The sequence below is a fragment of the Thalassophryne amazonica genome, chromosome 8 (assembly GCF_902500255.1).
Source record: "Thalassophryne amazonica chromosome 8, fThaAma1.1, whole genome shotgun sequence".
Classification (NCBI taxonomy): domain Eukaryota; kingdom Metazoa; phylum Chordata; class Actinopteri; order Batrachoidiformes; family Batrachoididae; genus Thalassophryne; species Thalassophryne amazonica.
In genome coordinates this window covers 18,151,370-18,166,528 of record NC_047110.1, presented here as the reverse complement: position 1 = coordinate 18,166,528, position 15,159 = coordinate 18,151,370, and the positions used below count along the sequence as shown (strand labels likewise).

The 15,159-nt window shown below is 40.7% G+C and overlaps 1 long non-coding RNA gene across 1 annotated transcript; it reads right to left on the bottom strand.

The window, feature by feature from the left end:
• Window positions 1-475: 475 nt before the first annotated feature.
• Window positions 476-14,304, bottom strand: LOC117515039. Its single transcript, XR_004562010.1, has 3 exons — window positions 14,149-14,304; window positions 9,441-9,445; window positions 476-488 (listed from the first exon to the last, which is right to left on the bottom strand). It is a non-coding gene; the product is annotated as an uncharacterized LOC117515039 (long non-coding RNA).
• Between the last annotated feature and the right edge of the window lie 855 nt (window positions 14,305-15,159).

The following is a 15,159-nucleotide window of genomic DNA, read 5'->3' as shown; positions in this document are numbered from 1 at the left end:
GGGTGTGACCCCCCCCAACAAAAATGGTAAAGACAGGTAGAGGGAGGAATGATGTGTCTCCATTCCATCCATTCTCTAACATAGACCCTACAGAACATGGAAACTATAAGCTGCACATCTGTGCCACCGCCTGCAGCTACCAAAGCAGGTGTCATCAGCACTACATCCTGCCCTTTGGCACCACAAGCAAAAAGAACCAGGAAAATTGTCTCTTTATCAAATCAAATCAAATCAATTTTATTTATATAGCGCCAAATCACAACAAACAGTTGCCCCAAGGCACTTTATATTGTAAGGCAAAGCCATACAATAATTACGGAAAAACCCCAACGGTCAAAACGACCCCCTGTGAGCAAGCACTTGGCGACAGTGGGAAGGAAAAACTCCCTTTTAACAGGAAGAAACCTCCAGCAGAACCTGGCTCAGGGAGGGGCAGTCTTCTGCTGGGACTGGTTGGGGCTGAGGGAGAAAACCAGGAAAAAGACATGCTGTGGAAGAGAGCAGAGGTCAATCACTAATGAATAAATGCAGAGTGGTGCATACAGAGCAAAAAGAGAAAGAAACACTCAGTGCATCATGGGAACCCCCCAGCAGTCTAAGTCTATAGCAGCATAACTAAGGGATGGTTCAGGGTAACCTGATCCAGCCCTAACTACAAGCTTTAGCAAAAAGGAAAGTTTTAAGCCTAATCTTAAAAGTAGAGAGGGTGTCTGTCTCTCTGATCCGAATTGGGAGCTGGTTCCACAGGAGAGGAGCCTGAAAGCTGAAGGCTCTGCCTCCCATTCTACTCTTAAAACCCTAGGAACTACAAGTAAGCCTGCAGTCTGAGAGCAAAGCGCTCTATTGGGGTGATATGGTACTATGAGGTCCCTAAGATAAGATGGGACCTGATTATTCAAAACCTTATAAGTAAGAAGAAGAATTTTAAATTCTATTCTAGAATTAACAGGAAGCCAATGAAGAGAGGCCAATATGGGTGAGATATGCTCTCTCCTTCTAGTCCCCGTCAGTACTCTAGCTGCAGCATTTTGAATTAACTGAAGGCTTTTCAGGGACCTTTTAGGACAACCTGATAATAATGAATTACAATAGTCCAGCCTAGAGGAAATAAATGCATGAATTAGTTTTTAATCTTAATCTAGTTTTTAGTCTTTAATGCTGACAAGTGTGCTTCAGGAGAAGGTCCACTGGTTGTAGACCAATCCTTCTTCAAACCGTGATAAGGCACAGAAGCCCATGCCACTTTCACTAATACGGAAAAAAAAACATCTCAATAAGAAATATAAGAGCCAATGTACATATTTAAGTTGTTTCCCTTTTTCCAGAGTGTGGAAGTGCACGTCACTTGCTGGTCATGAGCTGCACTGCAGGAACTATCAACAGTTGCTCTGTCAATATCCAAGCATGAGGGGAATTTGCAAGTTGATATGATGTATTGTACAGGACAAATATACATTTACAGTGAGGAAAATAAGTATTTGAACACCCTGCGATTTTGCACGTTCTCCCACTTAGAAATCATGGAGGGGTCTAAAATTTTCATCTTAGGTGCATGTCCACTGTGAGAGACATAATCTAAAAAAAATCTGGAAATCACAATGTATGATTTTTTAAATAATTTATTTGTATGTTACTGCTGCAAATAAGTATTTGAACACCTGTGAAAATCAATGTTAATATTTGGTACAGTAGCCTTTGTTTGCAATTACAGAGGTCAAATGTTTCCTGTAGTTTTTCACCAGGTTTTCACACACTGCAGCAGGGATTTTGGTCCACTCCTCCATACAGATCTCCAAATCTTTCAGGTTTGGAGTTTCAGCTCCCTCCAAAGATTTTCTATTGAGTTCAGGTCTGGAGACTGGCCAGGCCACTCCAGGACCTTGAAATGCTTCTTACGGAGCCCCTCCTTAGTTGCCCTGGCTGTGTGTTTGGGGTCATTGTCATGCTGGAAGACCCAGCCATGACCCATCTTCAATGCTCTTACTGAGGGAAGGAGGTTGTTTGCCAAAATCTCGCAATACATGACCCCATCCATCCTCCCTTCAATACGGTGCAGTCGTCCTGTCCCCTTTGCAGAAGAGCACCCCCAGAGTATGATGTTTCCACCCCCATGCTTCACGGTTGGGATGGTTTTCTTGGGGTTGTTCTCATCCTCTAAACATGGTAAGTGGAGTTGATTCCAAAAAGCTCTATTTTGGTCTCATCTGACCACATGACCTTCTCCCATGCCTCCTCTGGATCATCCAGATGGTCACTGGTGAACTTCAAACGGGCCTGGACATGTGCTGGCTTGAGCAGGGGGACCTTGCTGCCCTGCAGGATTTTAAACCATGACAGCATCATGTGTTACTAATGTAATCTTTGTGACTGTGGTCCCAGCTCTCTTCAGGTCATTGACCAGGTCCTCCTGTGTAGTTCTGAGCTTTCTCAGAATCATCCTTACCCCACAAAGTGAGATCTTGCATGGAATCCCAGACCGAGGAGAGTGACAGTCATCTTGTGTTTCTTCCACTTTCTAATAAATAATCATAACAGTTGTTGTCTTCTACCAAGCTGCTTGCCTGTTGTCCTGTAGTCAATCCCAGCCTTGTGGAGGTCTACAGTTTTGGCCCTGGTGTCCTTAGACAGCTCTTTGGTCTTGGCTATTATGGACAGGTTGGAGTGTGATTGATTGAGTGTGTGAACAGGTGTCTTTCATACAGGTAACAAGTTCAAACAGGTGCAATTAATACAGGTAACGAGTGCAGAATAAGAGGGCTTCTTAAAGAAAAATTAACAGGTCTGTGTGAGCCAGAATTCTTGCTGGTTGGTAGGGGATCAAATACTCATTTGCAGCAGTAACATACAAATAAATTATTAAAAAATCATACATTGTAATTTCCAGATTTTTTTTTTAGATTTTATCTCTTACAGTGGACATGCACCTAAGATGAAAATTTCTGACCCCTCCATGATTTCTAAGTGGGAGAGCTTGCAAAATCGCAGGGTGTTTAAATACTTATTTTCCTTACTGTAGCTATAGAAACACACACACACACACACACACACACACACACACATATATATATATATATATATATATATATATATATATATATATATATATATATGTGTGTGTGTGGGCTGTCCATAAAGTATCGGCCCTTTTTATTTTTTTTAAAAACTATATGGATTTCATTCATACGTTTTTACGTCAGGCAAGTTTGAACCCTCATGCGAATACGTGAGTTTTTCCACGCCTGCCGGTGACGTCATTCGCCTGTGAGCACGCCTTGGGAAGGAGTGGTCCCGCCCCCTCATTGGAATTTAATTGTCTGGAAATGGCGGATTGAAAAGGACTTTTTTCCATCAGATTTTTTTCAGAAGCTGTTAGAAACTGGCACCTGGAAACCATTTGAAAAATTTATCTGGCTTTTGGTGAAAATTTTGCAGGCTTCACAGAGAATAAGGACTGTTAACTGTCGCTTTAAGGACCCCTTTAAGGACGGTTTGTGCCGTGATGATGCGGCACAAACCACTGGATAATTTCTAAACGGATAGCTCTGTGGATACGAGACGTCGTGTGCTCTTTCTCCGGTAAGAAAGACACGCGAAGCCTCTGCATGGCTTTCCATGACAAAATCTCTAGTTAAATGTGAAATCTGCCGGAAAATGGCTGATGTCCAGCTCTTGTGATTACTGGGGAAAGAGCACACGACGTCTCGTATCCACAGAGCCATCAGCTTAGAAATTATCCAGTGGTTTGTGCCGCGTCATCGCGGCACGGAGCGCGGTGCGCCGACCGTCCTTAAAGGGGTCCTTAAAGCGACAGTTAACAGTCCTTATTCTCTGTGAAGCCGGCAAAATTTTCACCGAAAGCCAGATAAATTTTTCGAATGGTTTCTAGGTGCCAGTTTCTAACAGCTTCTGAAAAAAATCTGATGGAAAAAAAGTCCTTTTCATTCCGCCATTTCCAGACAATGAAATTCCGACGAGGGGGCGGGACCACTCCTTCCCAAGGCGTGCTCACAGGCGAATGATGTCACCGACAGGTGTGGAAAAACTCACACATGCGCACGAGGGTTCAAACTTACCTGACGTAAAAACATATGAATGAAATCCATATAGTTTAAAAAAAAAATTAAAAGGACCGATAGTTTACGGACAGCCCACGTATATATATATCCATATGTATTAGGAAAACACAAGAAAATACACCTCCCCTGTGACTCTTAACTGGAATAAGCAGGTATAAGGTATATAGCCAGCACCCTCTTTTACACCGTGGTGGGCTGGGCGGGGCACATCCAAGAAGGACACATCCAGGCTGGACAAACTGATCAGTCAGGCTGGCTCCATGGTTGGCATGAAGCTGGACTCTCTGGACAAACTGCTGGACATTATGGATGATGTCAGTCACCCTCTGCACACTGTCATCAGCAACCAGAGGAGCTTCTTCCACCACTTTGTCCCTCAGGCCATCAGACTGTATAACTCCTCACTCAGGGGGAGTTGGAGTAACAGGAAGATAGAGGACAGGAAGGAGAGGAACAGTGGTAGCCGGTAAATCAGCATTAATCAGTATGTCTGGTATTTATGTTGTATATGCAAACTGTTTTTGTTTTTTTTTTAGCCTTCACTTTTGATACTCTGTGTGCTTCTTACAATGCTGCTGGAACCTCAATTTCCCTGAGGGAGTCTTCCCAAGGGATCAATAAAGTTCTGCCTAATCTAATCTAACAAATGAATGAATGAATCTTCTTCAACAGCACAGGGTCTGTGGCAAAGAGAAGTCTCAATGACCTCGACACACTTAACCCCACTACTACACAACAGTCGTAAAAGGCAATCAAACCACAAAATTAGATGGACTTCACCAGCATGGGAGCATACCTGCCGTATAGACAGAAATCACACTCTGTACATGTCCAAACCATCTCAATTGCACCTCTCTGACCTCACCTCCAAACAGTCCTACCTGTAATGTTCATCTGATATTCTTATTCCTAGTTATGCTCTGCCACTTCCAGCTCTGCCTCCTGTCTTTTTGATAGTGCCACCATCTCTAAGCCATACAACATAGCTGGTCGCACTACTGTCTTGCAAGTGTTCCATTTCAAGCTAGATACCAAGTCAAGTCTGGGAGCATGTGCAGGTGCTGCACCTGGCTGCAACCATGATACTACAGAACGGCCACCACCCAGACAGACAACTGGTCACTGTCACAGCGTGGTGAAGCGTGAACATCCCCTTGTTCTTCTCCAAGTACAGGGGTCCTCAACACTCAGGCTCCAGTGTGATGAGTCATGCGCAGAGAAACGATCCACGTGTCAAAAATGATGAAGCTGCCGCTCCGTCGGAATGCAAGTGATGTGCCTCATCTTGGGCCTCGTCTCCCAATATGTTCTTCTTTGTCATTTTCAAATAGTTCCACAAACATGGCGCTATTTCAAGAAATATCTGCATCCACACCAAAATGCTCAAAACAACTGGAAGTGCTACATGTAGCACTTGTAACATGTAGCTTCTACAATGCAGAATCAAATTTTATGGGTGAACACTTTCAAATTATGTAGTTTTAAGTTAATATACAACAAATTTAAATTTAACTTGCTCAGTGAACCTAATAAAATTATGGAAAGTATTTCCACCCAAGTAAAATGTGTTAACGTAGCCAGAAACTATTTTGCTGAGTGACCTAATTGTAAAATTGTTGGGTCAACATGATGAATTTGCAGTATTGTTGCTTAATTATCATGAGTCAGGCCAACTAGATTTGTAAGAGTAAATGTAACAAAAACAAACAAAAAAACAGAAAGTCCCTTTGACTGCTCGCTTGTTTGCACTCGGGGTTTTCACAGCAGATCCAAGGAGGATCTGAATAAATTATGCAGATCCAACACAGCAAAGTTAAGTTGATATGTAACTGTACTATTTTAAAAGTAGTTGTAACGACTTACAGGGCAGGGGTGGTGGCCAAGTGGTTAGTGCACTTAGTTTCAGTATGAAAGGTTCCTGGTTCAAACCCCACCACTGCCACATTTCTTCATGTAATATGGAGTTGTATCACATCTGACGGTGGTGTATATGCAGTTTTTGCATCATCTGATCGCAGTCTACATATTCTGATAGCATCAAAACAGCATCTGAAACAATCTGATGGTTGTTCTGAGAGTTCTGAGATGGATCAGTCACAGCAAAGCCTGCCATCATGTTGTGCCACGGATCTCCACCTCCACTGGACCCTGACCATGGAGGGCAAAGGAAATGTTGGTATGTTATAACATGTACATGTGTCACACATTCATCATGTACAGTGAATGTGAACAGTGACAGTCAGAGCTGAATGGATCTCACCGCTTTAATATACATATTACTTGAACATTACTAAACTCTGTAAGAGGTGCAACATGAAACTGGATCACCAGGCCATGACAACATTATTAAATATGAACCTTACCTCCAACACAGAATGACAATCATTTCGCAGCGCACAGTGCACATTTGCACTCATCAGCCTGGAAGCTTCGCATGGGGCATACTTGGACATTCCAACATGACAACGATCCAAAACACAAGGCCAAGTTGACCTGTCATTGGCTACAGCAGAATAAAGTCAAAGTTCTGGAGTGGCTATCGCAGTCTCCTGACCACAATATCATTAAGCCACTCTGGGGAGATCACAAACGTGCAGTTAATGCAAGACAGCCCAGGGATTTACAGGAACTGGAGGCGTTCAATCAAGAAGAAAGGGCATCAGAGAAAATATAGAGCTTTGTCCACAACTACCACAAAAGACTCCAAGCTGTCATTGATGTTAAATGGGGCAATACATTGTATAAAGAACAGGACTATGTAAACGTTTGATCAGGGTCATTTGGGTAGTTACTATGTCCACCAAGGACATAATAAAATCACTGGCATTTATTTATTTATTTGTCTGTCTGTTAGCAGGATTACGTCAAAACTACTGCACAAATTCTGACAAAATTATAGATATTAGGTATTAGATAGATGGGTATTAGATAGATATTAGGCCATGGAAGACTCCAATCAAGATTTCACTTTACATAGGCTTTGAACGGTTACATCAAAACTACTTCACGGATTCTCACCAAATTTGCACCACAGATACATATTAGGGCATGGAAGACTCCACTGAATTTTGGAAGTGATCTGGATCCAGATCCAGATTCAGGATCAACATTTCATTTTATATAGGCTTTGAAGGATTACATCAAAACTACTTCATGGATTTTCACCAAATTTTCACCACAGATATATGTTAGGGCATGGAAGACTCCCTTAAATAACAGAGGTGATCCAGATCCTGGATCAAGATTTCACTTTATATACGCTTTGAAGGATTACAGCAAAACAACTTCACGGATTCTCACCAATTTTGCACCACAGATAGATATTGGGGCATGGAAGACACCATTAAATTTTGGAGGTGATCCAGATCTAGATCTGGATTGGCGGACATCAGAAATCTGTGATTGCTCTTGTTTCAGTTGTCATTATGATTTAAAAAGAGTAAACACAGTTGTTGACAATAAATGGCTTCACCCAACCACTAACCATGAGTAGAAAAAAGTTTTTTTTTGTTATCATTCATATTCTATGAAAAATGGCCAAAAAAAACAAAAAATTCTGCTGGAGTATGTAAACATTTGAACACAACTGTACGTATCACTGTCACTACTGCTGCTGCTCTGCTTCAAATACTACCTCAATAGTTATTCATCCCGTGCAGTACAATCATCCTATATTCTTATCTTATATTTGTACATAGAGATTTTCATTGCACTGTTCTGTAGGATTTTATACAAGCGGAGCGCCCCAGAGCGGTGTGAGGCTCGCTCTATGGTAGACAAAGGCAAAACTGGAATTGGCACAAAAAAATCTCAGCAGTGGGGAAAAAGCCACAAACCGTTGTTGTGAAAAGTTGTAAAAAGCCATAAATCGACGGTAGACGAACATAGACATTATATAGAAGAGTAGACGCCGCATTGGTTGCTGAGGTGCAAGAAATGCAGCCGTCATCTTGGAGCGGTCATCGTGGTAATTTTATAATCTTATTTTCTTTTTTAATCTCTCTAACATAACGTGTGTGAAATACCCAGTGTTCCAATACTTTTGGAGGGCACTGCATCCTAAGCTTATGATGAGTGCAAAATGAGGTGGTATTATTACTGTTTTGTTTAAGAATGTCATTTGTGTGAAATCATAGTCATATCTTATATCATACTGATATGACAATATTGCGATGTGATAATTTGGGCATATTGTAGGCAAAAAAAAAGAAAAATGCTTAAAAAGGTGGGGGGTCTAGGAGCTCCCCCAGAAGCTGAAAGGTTTTAGCCATGCTCATGCACCACTGAAGCATTTACTCAAAATAAAGTCTGAAGGACCTAAATGACATAGTGAGATGCTGAAGAGTAGAGGTGGGCGGATCGATCCTAATATCGATAATATCGATACAGACGCTGGTATTGATATTGAACGATCCTCGTGTAAAAAGATCGATACTCAAGCTTTTTTCCTCTCCCGCACGCACTGACTGCTGCGCACGCAGATTCATCAAAGTCTGCTCTCTGTCTGTAAGAGCAGCGCTGCGCTGTGTCACACAACACACAACAGCGCACCCTTGTATTGTGGTTTGTCAGCCCTCTACCTCAGGAGATTTTGTTTTAAGTTGTGTTGAGTGATATTTTTTTAAACAGAAATGTTGATTGTGATAATAAAGTATTTTGTTGTCACGTACAATGTTTGGCAAATTTGGGTCCTTTGGATCTATGAAGCTTAAATATGAGAAAGTATCTATATCGATATTAGCGATACTGGGCCTGTATTTACTTGCTCTCGGATCAATACCAAAATTCCTGGTATCGCCCACCTCTACTGAAGAGCTTTGCTCGTCATGTCTGCAACATATACATATTACTTATAACTATTTATGCTTTTTTTATATTGTCTGCACTGACAAGGAGAATCTCCGATCTCGTCGTATATTGTGAATAACGACAATAAAGAGCATTCTATTCTATTCTATATAGTCCAGCTTTGTGCACCTTACAACAACACCTTGTGTGCCTCCTTCTTCTTAAAATTAGCATTTATGAGAACCATTTCCATCCTTTTTGCAAAACCTATCGCCATCTGCCCTTCCACATTCCTCTGCTTGATACCATATCCACCCATTACTTCTTCATCACTTCTGTTCTTTTCTCCCCAGACATATTCATTGCTGCGGTTCACCCATTCCATGATACCATAGCAGCTCAAGTTTTTGATGGAGGAATCACATCTGATCTATTTCCTCTGTCAAATGGCACAAGTGCTGTTCACCATGTTTGCAGCGGTGGTACATGTTGCTATCATCAACTGTGATCTGGCCATTTCCAGATGATGTGGTCCTTTAACCTCAAGGAGAAGTCAAGACACTTGTACTCCCTGACTTCTTCTTCACTCACGACTCTGCACACTAGCTGCACACTCCCTAGGTGACACTCAAGCCATCACAGATCACGTTGTCACTGCCTGTCAGCACTTTGGCCTCACCATCAGCCTGAGGAAGACTGAAGCTACGCTGCAGCCAAGCTCAGGTGGTGATGACAGATTACCGCAGATCACGATCAGCAATACTCAATTGAATGCTGTCGACAGGTGCTGCTGTGTTGGCAGCACGCTAAGGCAGCACGGTGGATAAGTGGTTAGCACTGTTGCCTCACAGCAAGAATGTCATGGGATCAATTCCCACTTGTGTCCTTTCTGTGTGGAGTTTGCATGTTCTCCCCATGTCTGCGTGGGATCCCTCCGGGTGCTCCGGCTTCCTCCCACACCCACAAACATGCAGGTTAGGTGAAGTAGAAACTTTAAATTGTCCGTAGGTGTGTGTGTGTGTGTGTGTGTGTGTGTGTGTGTGTGTGTGTGTGTGTGTGTGTGTGTGTGTGTGTGTGTGTGTGTGTGTGTGTGTGTGTGTGTGTGTGTGTGTGTGTGTGTGTGTGTGTGAATGTGTTTGTCTATATGTAGCCCTGTGACAGACTGGGGTCCTGTCCAGGGTGGGTGTACCCAGCCTCACACTGCCCCCCATCACCCTTAATTGGAGTAAGTGGCTATAGAAAATGGATGGATTTACAAACCATAATTATGTTTTCATGGAGGTTGTGAACACATAAATAACTCCAAACTGGCCGTTTGAAAAGCAAATGTTGGCATCTACACATTTCTGGATCAAATAATAATTGATTTTTATTAAAGATCCTAAAAATATTTCAGGTAAGCAAACTTTTAATTACTAGATAAATTACAAATTTTCCTTGTAGCATGGAATTGTATAATTTTCTGGATGTTTTACATGAAAATACATTTAAGTGTAAAAACGTGATACAGGTGACTTTGCACAGTGTGACCTGTGTAAATAAACTCTGTTGATGCATTTAAACTGATACTTTAAAGCTACTGCATAAAACTGTTGGTGCCCACGTAGGAGGTGTCCGCACCACCTCCCATCATGCCCTGGGTCAGAGCTTCCGCTCACTTTACTGGTTGAACATGACTGCTGTGAGATTTCTTTGAAATGAAAACGTCCCTTCATGGACAGCGACATGACGTCTCCTAACCGGGCAAAATATTGATGAAGTACCCGGATGTTAATGCATTTTCAATGGAGATCCGCAACTGAACACACTCAGAAAAATGCTTGCAAAATACGTGTTAAAATGCCATTTTGACCTGGATATCGAGCCAGTAAAATTAATTGACATTAAATTATGTCAGGAAAGTATTAAATTTACTCGGACACACACACATTCCCAAATATTAGTGTTGAAAGTTACACGGATTTGCGCTGTTCAAGCTGCTGAGCTGAGGCGTCCTTCAGCTGCTGTTCAACGCAGCTCCTAAAACCATTACAATACATTTATATACATTTTTTTGTTTGTTTGTTTGTTTTTGTGGAAGTCTGACGTCAGTGCACACCATCACTGGACATCACAATTTGGACTTTAGCAGCAGTGGAATACCAAAATGGAAGTCCCTTTTCTGTTGTTTATAAATTAATAAAATATCAAATGACAAGGATCTATTTTAGCTGTTATATGAAACAAATACTGAATGTTTTTACATTCTTTCAATGGAATGAATATTCATGAAATATTCGTACCATTGAACCCATAAACATTCATTATTTGTATATTGATGCACAGCAGAGGGAAACACTTTTCTAACTATCTGTCATTGCTTTCCTCTTATGAAGTGTTTCCCTTGTGGTTTCTGCTGTGCACCATTTATTTTTAGCATGTACAAGCACATCTATCTATCTATATATATATAAACATGTTAGATTTATGGTAGTACGGTGGCTTAGTGATTAGAACTGTCATGGGCTCGACTCCCACCTGTGGCCATTCTGTGTGGAGTATGCATGTTCGCCTCGTGTTTGAGTGGGTTCCTTCTGGGTGCTATGACTTACTCACACATCCAAAGACATGCAGGTTAGGTGGGTTGGAAACTTTAAATTGTCCATAGATGTGTGTGAATGTATTTGTCTGTCTGTGTGTATGTGGCCCTGCGGCAGACTGGCATCTTGTCCAGGGTGAACGAAGCCTCATGCCCTATGATTGCTGGGATAGGCTCCAGTGCCTGTGTGACAGTTGATTGGAGTAAGCAAGTGTAGAAAATGAATGAATAATAATAGGGCAGGCAGCACAGTGGCTTAGTGTCATCTGTCATCTCTCACACTGAGAAGGTCCCAGGTTCACTTCCCACCTGGTCCTTTCTGTGTGGAGTTTGTATGTTGTCCCCGTGTTCGTGTGGGTTCTCTCTGGGTGCTCCAGCTTCCTCCAACTTCCAAACACATGCAGATGAGGTGAATGGGAAACTTTAAATAGACCGTAGGTGTGATTGTGTTTCTCTGCATGTGTGGCCCTGCAGCAGTCTGGCGTCCTGTCCAGGGTGTCCCGCCCCTCACACCCAGGGACCGGTGGGATAGGCTCCAGCCCCCTGTGACCCTTAATTGTAATAAGCTGGTATAGAAAACGAATGAATAATATTAACAATAATAGTTTGGTGTTTGTGTTGTGGTGCTCCTCGTGCAGTGGATGATCAGAGACCACCTGACTTTAAACTGAATAAAATGTGCACATGCACAGAGGTGCTGGAGCTCATTGTGTTTCCACATTTACAGCATCCCTTCAAAATGGACTCACAAGACTAAATAATACCTGAACAATACTGTACTTCAAAGTGTTCATGAAATACAAGAAATGAAACAATTGAGCATTTGTTTCTTCTTTTTTTAAGAATAAATTTCACATTTTAAAATAGATTTTGGGGTGAAAGCAAATGAAGCAAAATGAAGACTGGCCACTTGAAAGAGTTTTCAGCAAAGCGCTGGGATTCCTTATGGGATTCCTTATTTTTATTGCCATTATTATTATTATTATTTAATTTGCTTTATTTCCTCAAACTCTGATAAGTCTGGTATCTTTTGTTATTATTTTTTGGTTTGCTTGTTTTTTGTTTGCTTGTTTGTTTTGTTTTGGTTTTTTTGGGGGGGGTGGTTGGAGAACAGTCATCTATAGACAATTAAGCAAAAGTAATCTGAGGGGCACAAGGTTCTTTCACACCTTAAAAGTGGCAGGTTAACCAGAGTGAGGATTTTTGAAGTTGTTACCAGTTCACTGTGAGCAGGTATGAAAGCAAAATATCTAAATATGGAATCCTTTTAGAAAGAAAATGTGGCTATTTTCACTGGTACCGTGCAAGCGTGTTGGACCCTCTGTACAAATTTCGTCTCCTTTTGTGTGGCACATTTAAGCCTATAGCTCAGCTAAAAATAAAATAAAGGGATGGAAAGAGGAAGAAAAACGATTGTGCTCTGAGTCACACATGGTGATGACAATAAACTCCACACACACACACACACACACACACACACACACACACACACACACACACACACACACACACACACACACAGCCAACATTTAAAAAATAAAACCCAGTAGATTATCATAAGAAGTTAAATGATGCATAAAAATATATTTAAAAAATCTTTTCTGTTCTTAAAAGAATGTGTGCTTACAGAAACTGTAGTTTTGGTACAAGCCCTATTAAAATATAATGTACACCACTTTCCACATTATATTTATTTTAAATTTTTCTGCTCTCTGTTTATTGAGTCTCTCTGACGACGAGAGAAATTAAACCTGTAAAACACAGATAGCACATGCACGGCTGTCATGTGAAAATGTTTATGTCAAAAAAATTCAGTTCAATTAAAATACATGTTGAGACACTAACTGTTTGGGTAATAAACAATTGGGGGTTTTATCACAGCTGCACAAAAAAAAACCCACACAGAATGCAAAATTTAAAGTATCAAATGTTTTGGAAATGGAAATTTACACAGAATTTGAACCAAATTTACATTATTTTTTCTGAAATTTCATAAACAATCAGAGTTATGTGGAAACCACAAACAATGATTTAGTCATTACGACCGAGGGGAGTGGGCAGAATTCTGATTTCTTTCTTCTTTTTTTTTTGCCTGTCCTGTACATACTTATGTACAGGACTTTTTTTTGATTTGTTATGTTAGTAAGAGATTTTTGTTTATGTGAGTGCTGAATAAAACTCATTCATTCATTCATTCATGTGAGGACTGAAATTTGCTTCAGAAAAGCTCTCTGTCATTTATATTTTTCCACAGAGATTATAAGTAAATTACCGTTTTATCATAAATAAATTCTTCTGACAAATCTAATCAAAATAATAAAAATAATTTTGAAAGGGATGAAGTCATGATTGTCCCAGTGCCGGCTGCTGTTCTCACATGTCCTTTCTACTAAATGATCCAAGCACTTTCAAACACAAGCAAGAATCAAACCACCAGGACCTTCAGGACAGCTGTGTGCTTCAGCCGCATGTACGCTCTGCTTACGCCATTTAGTTTTGCACTGACGCTCCATTTTTAGCCAAAGAGTTTTTGTTCAGCAGCCTGTGGGCCGGACGTTAGAACCTGAAGGTTTGGTGGTTGAACCAGTTTACGTGTCGAGATGTCATTGAGCAAGATGAAGGGGGCTCTGTGCATGTGGACGATACGATACAAACTGTTCTAAGGCTGTAATTTAAAAAAAAAAAAAAAAAAAACAGTCATTAAACATTAAATGTGGAAAAATATCAAAGTCGAATTTACTAAAAACAAGTGAATAATGTGACCGAAACAACAGAATACACAGTTACATTTACTTCAAATTTATATGTGGCACAAATTACAAAACTCCCCCCAACACACACACACACATACACACACACACACACACACAACAATAACAGCAAATCCACTTGAGATCTTGTCGTTTCTTTTCAAAGTACCCTCTTTGATTTAATAAGAAATGCCAGCTGCATGAAGTCATTTAATAGTTATTCCTGAGCTTTTGGTCAGATGAATTTACATTTGTCAGCATGAACACTCAAAGAGGAAAAATTAGAATTTAAATTAAAATACCAGACTTTTTTTTTCTTTTTCTTTTTAAAGATATGCATCCACTTAAGGATAATTACACCCGTTTTTGGATCAGAAGTCTAACATCAGCTGCACTTTTTCATTTTATACCCATATTAACCACTTCTGATAATCTATACTTTGCAAAATGTGCATTTTGTCAGTGTTTTTATGCTTACATATTTATTCATGGCGTCACATAAAATTCAGACTGTTAGATGTTTGCTTAAAATATGCAATAAATTGTCACATGTTACTAAAGCAGTCTGAACTTTCGACGAGGCTAAAATCACATGAGAGAATCACACACTCAGGAGAAAACACTAAGTAACATATACAGGAATTTATGTGTGATTTACATCACTGTTTTGTCCCACTGGTCACAATTTTGAGAAGTAAAATATATTCTGCCAGGATAACATTTGATCCCGGTCCAAATAGAGTTAAATATACTCTGTCACAGTGTAAAATCAGCTCTATCACGCTGTGAGTGACTCTTATTGGAGTTGGAAAGCATGATTTAACAAGACGGTAGAGCTGATTTCACTCTATAATAGAGGGTAGAGGAGGTGATGGACTAGTGGTTAAGCGTTGGGCTTGAGACCAGATCATCCTTGGTTCAAATCCGAGCCTGACTGGAAAATCACTAAGGGCCCTTGGCCAAGGTC